Below are 9365 nucleotides of genomic sequence, written 5' to 3'. Positions count from 1 at the left end.
AGTATACATTTTATCTAGGAAATGTAGTGGAGTAAAAGTGAAAGGTGACATCAATTTAAATAGCGAAGTAAAGTACAGATACGTGACATTTCTACTTATTTCTACTTAAGTATTTGTACTCCGTTACATCACAACACTGTAAATAATGCAATATCCAGGAGAGACTTTGAATATACTAATCTACGATTCACCCCAGATATGAGCTTGCTGTCACTTCTGTTTATTATAATCACCTGTTTTCTGTTAGCCTTCATTTACACCTGTGCATTTATACGAGATCATTCAGCAGCTAGGTTTAAGAGGTTTTATTATGTCAGTGAGAATTTGGTTTGCTGGTTATTATTCCTCAATTTATCCACTTCACTCCTTCTCTTCATGGTGAGATTTATTGCTCTGTATTGAATAGCTAGCCTCAGCTCTAACCTCTGTCCTGCCTTTGCCCAGTCGTTCTGTTGATTTGGATCCCCATCTAACATCCAACGTTTTCCTCAGAACTGTGTAAAATGTATAACGTGTGTGATACGGTTCAAATCCAAGTTAGTAAAGCTCCTCTCAGCGTCGTACAATGCAAATTTACACAGCAGACATCGTATGTACTGTATTACAACCTTTAAGCAAAATCCAGACAGATTTCCTTCAGTTCATTAGTTGAATTCCTTTATTAACTTCCCACATTGAGAAAGTTCACAATATTTAGGAGCAAAGAGCTTGTGATCGAGCCTGTTTGACTATAATTATAATCTCATTCAGAACTTTGAATTACAAAAGCTCTGTCACAATGCACGTCTAGGTTTGTGTTAATGAATGTGAGTTTTATTCATGCCGTGTGAATTAGCTGCAGTGAGACGGCTCTAACACGGCCCTGTGATTTACCGAGGGCCGGCCGAGCGCCGGAGTTTAATGAGCACTCGGGGCGAACTTTTAATCAGCTTCCTCTTACAGCCAGGAAGAGCAGATGAAAGCACTCTTAAGTCTGTCTGTTCAATTAATCAGTTAAGTGACGGGTGGCAATTACACCCACACGCAGACGTATCGTATACATGCTGATACTGCTTTAATCTAGAAATATTAAGTGATGTTATAGTCAGCTGACGTACTGAACCGACATGTTAAGTTTTAACCACTTTCTGTTCTGACTGAGGTTCGGGTCGCAGGAAGCACACGACTCTGCAGTCTCTGCAAGATGGCTGTGGGCCAGTTAATGGAGCTCAGAAGCCAAAAAGCTCTTTGGATTTGATGTTTAGTGGCAAAATGGACAAACACGTTGCCTTCTTAATAATAAACTGCGCTTGCTGGGTGATTACAAAAAAGCTTTTATGGCTGATTCGGATTTCTGCCATTTCCTCATCTGCTGCAATCACCTTAAATATGATATGGGCCGAGCGGGACCAGGGGACTGAGGGACATTGGGGGGGGGGGGGATGAGCTTGCATTACATGATTTGTGACAAACTGACCATAATTTTGGAAAATTGAGCACTCATATTCCCCTTGATATATATCGTTTGCTCAACCGCTAAGGAAAGCCAGCAGGCTTTTGAAGAAATTAGTTTTAAAATGGTTCTTCTGGAGCTCTGGCTGTCACAACATATACTGTATAATATTTTGCTTTTAACCCCCTATCTACCATGTCCTGAACTTGTCCTGAACTTGGCAGCCACTTTGTTCTAGTACTTGTTTGGCTTGAAATATCACAGAACACGGAACTAAACGTTTTGACTCTATGCCATTATACACCATTTTAGTGCGTGCAGTCACGAGATGGCCTCAAATACAAAGGCTATTAAGAGACTTTTAAGACAAAATTGGTCTTGACAGAGCAGTGGGACATGTGTGGTGAATATCTAATATAACTTTACTGAGGCTGTATGAACTCACTCTGAGAACTATTGTGACACTAATGCATGAATTAGATCAACATTATCTTACTTAGTAAATAATGTCATTTTGTCTTTTATACTGAGCTAAATGGGATTCTGTCGATTTAATACTCGACCATCAGTAGTAGTACTAATTTGCGTACGCTTCCTGAAAAATCTTCCCTTAAAAGTAGTTGCCCGAGCCACTATACTGTATATAGTCTATGATATAAAAATGTCCCTTTCTACAGGAAGTAGTGTGCATTTATGCAAATAAGACAGACGGATCTTCAAACACCTTACACAATATTTTTAATTAGATGATATATGATATGGGGGGGGCACTGGCTTAGTGGTTAGCATGTTCGCCTCACACCTCCAGGGTTGGGGGTTCGATTCCCACCTCCGCCTTGTGTGTGTGGAGTTTGCATGTTCTCCCCGTGCCTCGGGGGTTTCCTCCGGGTACTCCGGTTTCCTCCCCCGGTCCAAAGACATGCATGGTAGGTTGATTGGCATCTCTGGAAAATTGTCCGTAGTGTGTGAGTGTGAATGAGAGTGTGTGTGTGCCCTGCGATGGGTTGGCACTCCGTCCAGGGTGTATCCTGCCTCGATGCCCGATGACGCCTGAGATAGGCACAGGCTCCCCGTCACCCGAGTAGTTCAGATAAAGCGGTAGAAAATGAACGAATGAATTAATGATATAGAGCTTTACAGACCATACAACTGTCACGATGAGACACGGTGAGACAAAGGTGAGTGAGGATCCAATTGCAGTTTAAAGTTTTAATAAACAAAACACAAATGAACAGGCAGGCAACACGGAACAAAACGGGGACACGGACACGCCACACACCAACAACGACTAACACCAGGGAAGTGAACAAACAGAGTAAATGTAGTAAACAGGAACCAATCACAAAGCGGAGACAATCAGAGACAAAGACAAAAGACCTGGGGAAGAGATGGAGTGCAATTAGTGTCCATGGTAACAAATGAGTGGGCGGAGCAAACAATTAACAGGGCAAGGCAGCAGACAGAAACAAAGGCAAACTCAGACAGACTCATTACTGACATTCAACAAACAAAACCCAGGCATTTTAAATGTATTCATTCCTTTTTGATTAAACTGCTTTATCTTGGTTCTGCTTGTAGTATGTCCAATGGCTTCATCTGGTTGCAGTAAGGGTGGAGAATCCTGCATGGATGCTGCACCATTTTTTGCCGGAACAGCATTTTCTAAGGCTTGAACGCTACATTTGTTTGCTACGAGCACAAAGTTGTGATGTTTCGGCTCCTGCCCTCTTACTGGGCTCAGAAGGGGTCAGTAATGGGAGAGCTGTCATTACCCTGCTTTTAGCACTGCCCTTTAAATGTTTTTTATCCATTCTTTCACCTACACCTACCAATTAAGACCAATTATCCTGCCATTACGGCCAGACGTGCCTTTTAATTCTGCTTTATTTCTGGTTGTTATTGTTGATCTTTTTGCCCTCCACACAAAACAGCATAATTTATTGTTTTCCATTACAGAACACCAGCAATTAATGGCAGCTTATGCCCCCCCCCCTCCGTACTCCATTTGTCAAGATCAAAGCCAAATGATAAATATGTCTAATTAGCGGGAGATAAAGATGATGACGTCACAGTAAGGGAGTTTGGGGTCTAAGCCACTAGGTGGGGCATCGGAAACATGAGTGCCAGCTTGACATCCTTAAGTTTAACATGTTAATCAGTATATTCACTACAGAAGAATTATAGACGATACCAGGCACACAGTGGACCCATGCCAGATCTATAATACCTCAATGCCTTCTTTAAAGAAATAGTTAGGACGTGTCCTAACCTAAGTATCTGTTAGAATAACTATTAACTATTACAATCCCATAGAGTGCCATTGCTAAAAATTGGCAGCACATTGTGAAGGCTCTTTTTTCAGCAGGGACTGGGAAATCTGTTTGATGGCAAGATGGATGGAGCCTAATATACAGAAAAAAACGTTCTAGTAAGCAAGAGATGAGCTTCAGATTGTGGAACTGAATGGTGAATGGTGTTGTTTATTGTACCTTACCCATGTACAATAGTGCTATTTTCTGATTGGCTATTGTGTAGCCTCTTTTTCTTTTTGATTGGCTGATACAGTAAGTGTCAGGCTTGACTAAGAGCTCCAGGGGAGACGCGCTTGATTCCTGCCCGGTTCCATATAGACAGCGGTGCAGACTGATACATTTAGGGCGCTGCGGCTTATTAAATATATGATTAATAGTCATAAAGTTTTTCTGCGTGAGAAATACGATGTGTGACTGGAGAACGTGAGAAAAGACCGAAATGCGAAGAAAATGGTCTTTATAGAACCTTAAAGGGTTCCATTGGCCACTTCATGTTCGGAGCCCGTATATGACAAAACAGCATTTTTGTATCTGCTTTTGCTAAGTAACATTTTACTCATTATAATAATATAAAAATATCTCAACTCTTGTTAGGGGACCAGCCTCATACACAAGGCTTCAGACCATTTTCCATAAATGGCTTCCATAAATACTATCTACAGTACCATCATGTGATGTCTGTATTCAAGCAGTAACCAGTAACCAGTAGGGCAAAGTGGCGTTATAGCACTTACTGAGAAGATTCATGATGCAAGATTTCCTTTAAATGTCCTGAACCCAGTCACACCGTACATAGAGTCCCTAGCCAAGCATGCCCTTTGTATGCATCCTACCTGGAAAAGCTTGCATGAAGTAACATGGAGTGAGTTCACATCTCTTTCACACTGATTCTCTATGGTGGTCCTGCAAGACTCAGTCATCAGGCCTCCTCTCCATTTCCCTATACTCAGTATATTTTGATGATGTACTTTCCTCACATTGCTTGTTTTACCTTAGTCCTTCTCAAGATATCCAAAACATCTTCTTCTTCTTTCCATCCAAAGAAGGTCGCTACCTATAATACCTCGGCAGGTTTGTCAGACATCTACGGTATCATTTGTATAGATTTTTCACTAAAGCTGAATCCCAGAGAGACTGAGCTGAGGTATATTTATTGTATGCTCAAACTTTGATATTGTCATCTCCACTGATGCCCCTTTACCACCGAGGCAGTTTGAGTGCAGGTTCGGAGCCTAATTTAGAACCAGTCTGTTTCGACCGCCAAAGCACCGGCTCTGAACCAGGAAAAGTGGTTCTTAAGTAGCACCAAAACATTGCTGGTCTAGACTTAAGAACCGCTTGCGTCAGGAGCTGGGGGCGGGGCTACTGTTACTTAAGGTACATTATCAAATGCGCTAACAGTAGCCCCGCCCCCAGCTCCTGACTCAAGCGGTTCTTAAGTCTAGACCAGCAATGTACTTAAGGTACATTAAGGTACATTATCAAATGTACCTTAAGTATACTAATGTTTAATACACTTTTACTTTACCGCGATATGATACATTATCAGCACACATGATAGTAGGTAGCTACATGCTAAGGCTAAATTTTTTTCTGTGTTAACGATAAAATAACGTTATGTACTTTATCGATTACAACCTCCGTTTATACAGATTACACGGAGCCGCACGTACACGTTTTATTCGCCGCGTTTGGATGCCAATGTAGGTTCGCAAAGCCATGAGCATTAACAGTAAAGCAACATCCGCCATTGTTGTTGTGCTTGTGTTTGCCGCTGCTGCGCTAACGTTGCTGGGACACGTGACACGTATACAGTGACGTCACACTCGGCGCTGTGATGCTCTCTAGCCGGTGGAAAGGCAAACCGGTTCTTGGAAGGTTCGCCAGTGGAACCAACTTTGAACCAGCACCAGCACTAGCTCTGAACCAGCACCCGGTTCTTTTTGGTGGAAAAGAGGCATGAGACCAACCTTGTCAAAATTTCTTCAAAATCTTGGTATGGAATTGGATGATTAGCTAGCATTCTCTGCACACATAACAAGTTTAACTTCGTAATGCAGGTTTATCTAAATTGCACGAACTGTTTCTTTCCTTTTGTTTGTTCAAATCTACACCTGCATTAGTATGAGTTTTTCCAAGTAGAAAGAAAGTCTCAGTGGATAAAAGCATCAGACAAATGCTGTAAATGTGGATGTTATTTGTCAACACAAGACACATAAGTAGCTTTCTGTTCCATTTAGAGAGCAGTCTGTTCGCTATAATTCACACGACAGCGTAGCTGATAGATCCAGGAAAGGAGATTGATAATGATTAAAGAAGGTAGTTGCTACAGCAGCAGCAGAGAGAAATGAAAAGGATGCAGAGGCAAGCAAATATCCTGTATTTTTCCTAGACCCAGCAAGCGACTAACTAGGACGACAAGCAGGACCTTTTCCATTTGAAATGACTAAGAACTACCATTATCATTTTCTGTCTTGCCTATCTTATGCAGGGTCTCAGAAAACCTGCAATCTATCCTGGGGTATGTGGGGTCCAAGGCAGCGCACACTCTGGATGGGGTGGCAACTAGAGGTCTTCACGGGTCCACTTGAATCCGAAAACCCGAGGTCCGACCCGAGACCTGAACAGGTTTGGGTCTAAAAGTTTCACGTGTACCTCGGTCACGGATCGGGTATAATAATAGCGGCGTCGGGTCTCGGGTAATTTAAAATGGATGTGTTTTTACTGAACGGAACCGAGAAGACCCGAACTACTGTATCTCGTGTGTGTGCATCGACTCGAGTCCTTTTCCAACCTCTCCTCTGTTTGCCAAGACCGCTTGCGACATGTGGGTGGTGACGTGTGACTGGCGGTAAGATACTTTTCGTTGAAACAGACATGTCAATCAATTTTGAATCCATGCTGTAGCGGTTACTTTAGTGTAGAGTTATGCAACATTTGGGTCCAGTCGGGTAAAAAAAAAAATTGCCGTCGGGTCGGACTCGGGTCTAATTTTTTCAGGTTTGTCTCGTGTCGGGTCTTTCTTAAAAAAAAAAAATAATGCACGTCGTGTTCGGGTAAAAAGTGATTCGGGTCACTTTGAGTCGGTTACATGCCAACCCATCGCAGGGAAAAATCGTGCACGCTCACTCATTCATACACAATTTAGAGATGTCAGTCAGCCTACAAGGCATGTGTTTGGGCTGGGGAAGGTATCCAGTGTACCTCAGAAAAGCCCTCAGAAGAAATGGGAGAACATGCAAGCTCCATGCACACAGGTCAATTGACAAATAAGTATCAAACCTCCCAACCCTAAAGGTGCAAAGCAAGCGTGAACATTCTTAAATGTCACAATTTTCATAAATCGGTTTAAAATTCCATTTTTATGCAGACGATACTCCGATCTATATTCATTTTAAACCTAATGAAACTGTGCTTATGGATTATTTTCTTTCTGAATGCATTTCTAAGATGAAATAATGGATTTCCTTTGCCTTAACAGTGAAAAGACTGAGATCATGCTTGTTGGTTCACACCACCGTCTACACAAAGCCGGGTCAGTCAAGCTAACTCTTGATGGTTCAAATGTGGAGATTCAAACAAAATCGAGGAATCTAGGGGTCATTTTTGATACCAATTTAACATTTGAACCACATATGCAAAATACGGTTAAAACGTCTTTCTTTCATCTCAGAAATATTGTCAGATTGCGACCAATGCTGTCGTTTTGTGCTGCTGAGAGACTGATCAACACTTTTGTTTTTTCCCGTATCGATTACTGTAATGTCTTGTTGGCCGGGGTGTCAAAAGCTACCTGAAACAAATTGCAGGTAGTGCAAAATTCGGCTGCTAGAATTCTAACTAGAACACAGTTAAGAGATCACATTACTCCTGTTTTGGAGTCCTTGCACTGGCTCGCCGTTAGGTTTAGGGTTGATTTTAAGATTTTGATGCTTACCTACATGGCTTAGTGGGTAGCACATTTGCCTCACACTTCCAGGGTTGGGGGTTCGATTCCCGCCTCCGTTTTGTGTGTATGGTGTTTGCATGTTCTCCCCATGCCTCGGTGGTTTCCTCCGGGTACTCCGGTTTCCTCCCCCGGTCCAAAGACATGCATGGTAGGTTGATTGGCATCTCTGGAAAATTATCCATAGTGTGTGAGTGTGTGAGTGAATGAGAGTGTGTGTGTGCCCCGCGTTGGGTTGGCACTCCGTCCAGGGTGTATCCTGCCTCGATGCCTGATGATGTCTGAGATAAACAAAACACAGGCTCCCCGTGACCCGAGAAGTTCGAATAAGCGGTAGAAAATGAATGAATGAATGAATGAATGAATGAATGCTTACCTACAAGGACTTACATGGGTTGGCTCCTCAATATCTGACCGAGACGATGGGAGATAAGGCTTTCTGTCACTGAGCTGATCAACAGTCATCAAAAAAAAGAAAGCCATCTTCCCACCCAGTATGCAGGAGCATTATAATCGTGGCTTCAGAATAAAATAGTTAGCAAGCTCGAATGTTTGTATAAGTATATTGTAAAATTTAATTAAGAAGAAAGAGACTTTTTACCCCAAAAGGATTCCTAAAAGCATATTGGTTTAGCAGGACTGCTCTGGGCTATTCTCCTTTGCTGAAATGTAAGCAATAGCCAGGCTAGTAAAAAAAAAAAAAAAAAAAACCTTAAGGAAGACTGAAGCAGGTTAGCGTCAGCATGTGTGTCTTTTTCTCCCTCACTCACTACCCGAAGCAACATTTCCAGCACCAGAGCGCCTTCATCCTTCCGTGCATATCTAATCATAGCTCAGGAACTGCTATGTAAGGAATTCTGTTCACTATTAACAATGAAGAACGAGAGCTTCAGCCGTTCTCACAGAGCTTAAACTCATCACTTAATTAGTGCCAAGTGTAGGGAGAATAAAGAAACTCATATTAAAGTGAATGAAAAGATTTGAAGAATTTAGTGCATGATGAGGAATAGCGGCAGCAATATATTTCTTATACATTTACTCAAGACATCGCAATTACAGAGAAAAAACATATTTCTGTTAACTTACATGGACACCCTATATATATTCTTTGTCTCATAAACATACCTTCAGGCTAATTTCGTTCAAGAATTATTTTGTCTTCCAAAATAAGGAAATCCAGTTGATTTGTTGCAGAGCAAAATAAATCATCACCTACAGTGCTCTTTGGAGAAAAGTAAAGAGCCATATGGTTCTATATACAATGATTATTGGCCCATATTCAAAGATAGATGAAGGAATGGAAGGAAAGAATGATGGATGAATGGGTGGAATGAGGATAGAAGGAAGGATTCATGGATGGTAGAAAGAAAGGATAGAAGGAAGGAAGGAAGGAAGGAAGGAAGGAAGGAAGGAAGGATGGATGGAGGGATAGAAGGCAAGAATGATGGATGAATGAATGGAAGGAGGATAGAAGGAATGATACATGGATGGAAGAAAGGAAGGAAGGAAGGATGAAAGGAAGGAAGGAAGGAAGGTAGGATGGAGGGATATAAGGCAAGAATGATGGATGAATGGGTGGAAGGAGGATAGAAGGAAGGATACATGGATGGAAGAAAGAAAGGAAGGAAGGAAGGAAGGAAGGAAGGAAGGAAGGAAGGAAGGAGGGATAGAAGGC

Source organism: Tachysurus fulvidraco, chromosome 10 (genome assembly GCF_022655615.1).
Source record: "Tachysurus fulvidraco isolate hzauxx_2018 chromosome 10, HZAU_PFXX_2.0, whole genome shotgun sequence".
Lineage (NCBI taxonomy): Eukaryota > Metazoa > Chordata > Actinopteri > Siluriformes > Bagridae > Tachysurus > Tachysurus fulvidraco.
This window is presented reverse-complemented; position numbering follows the sequence as displayed.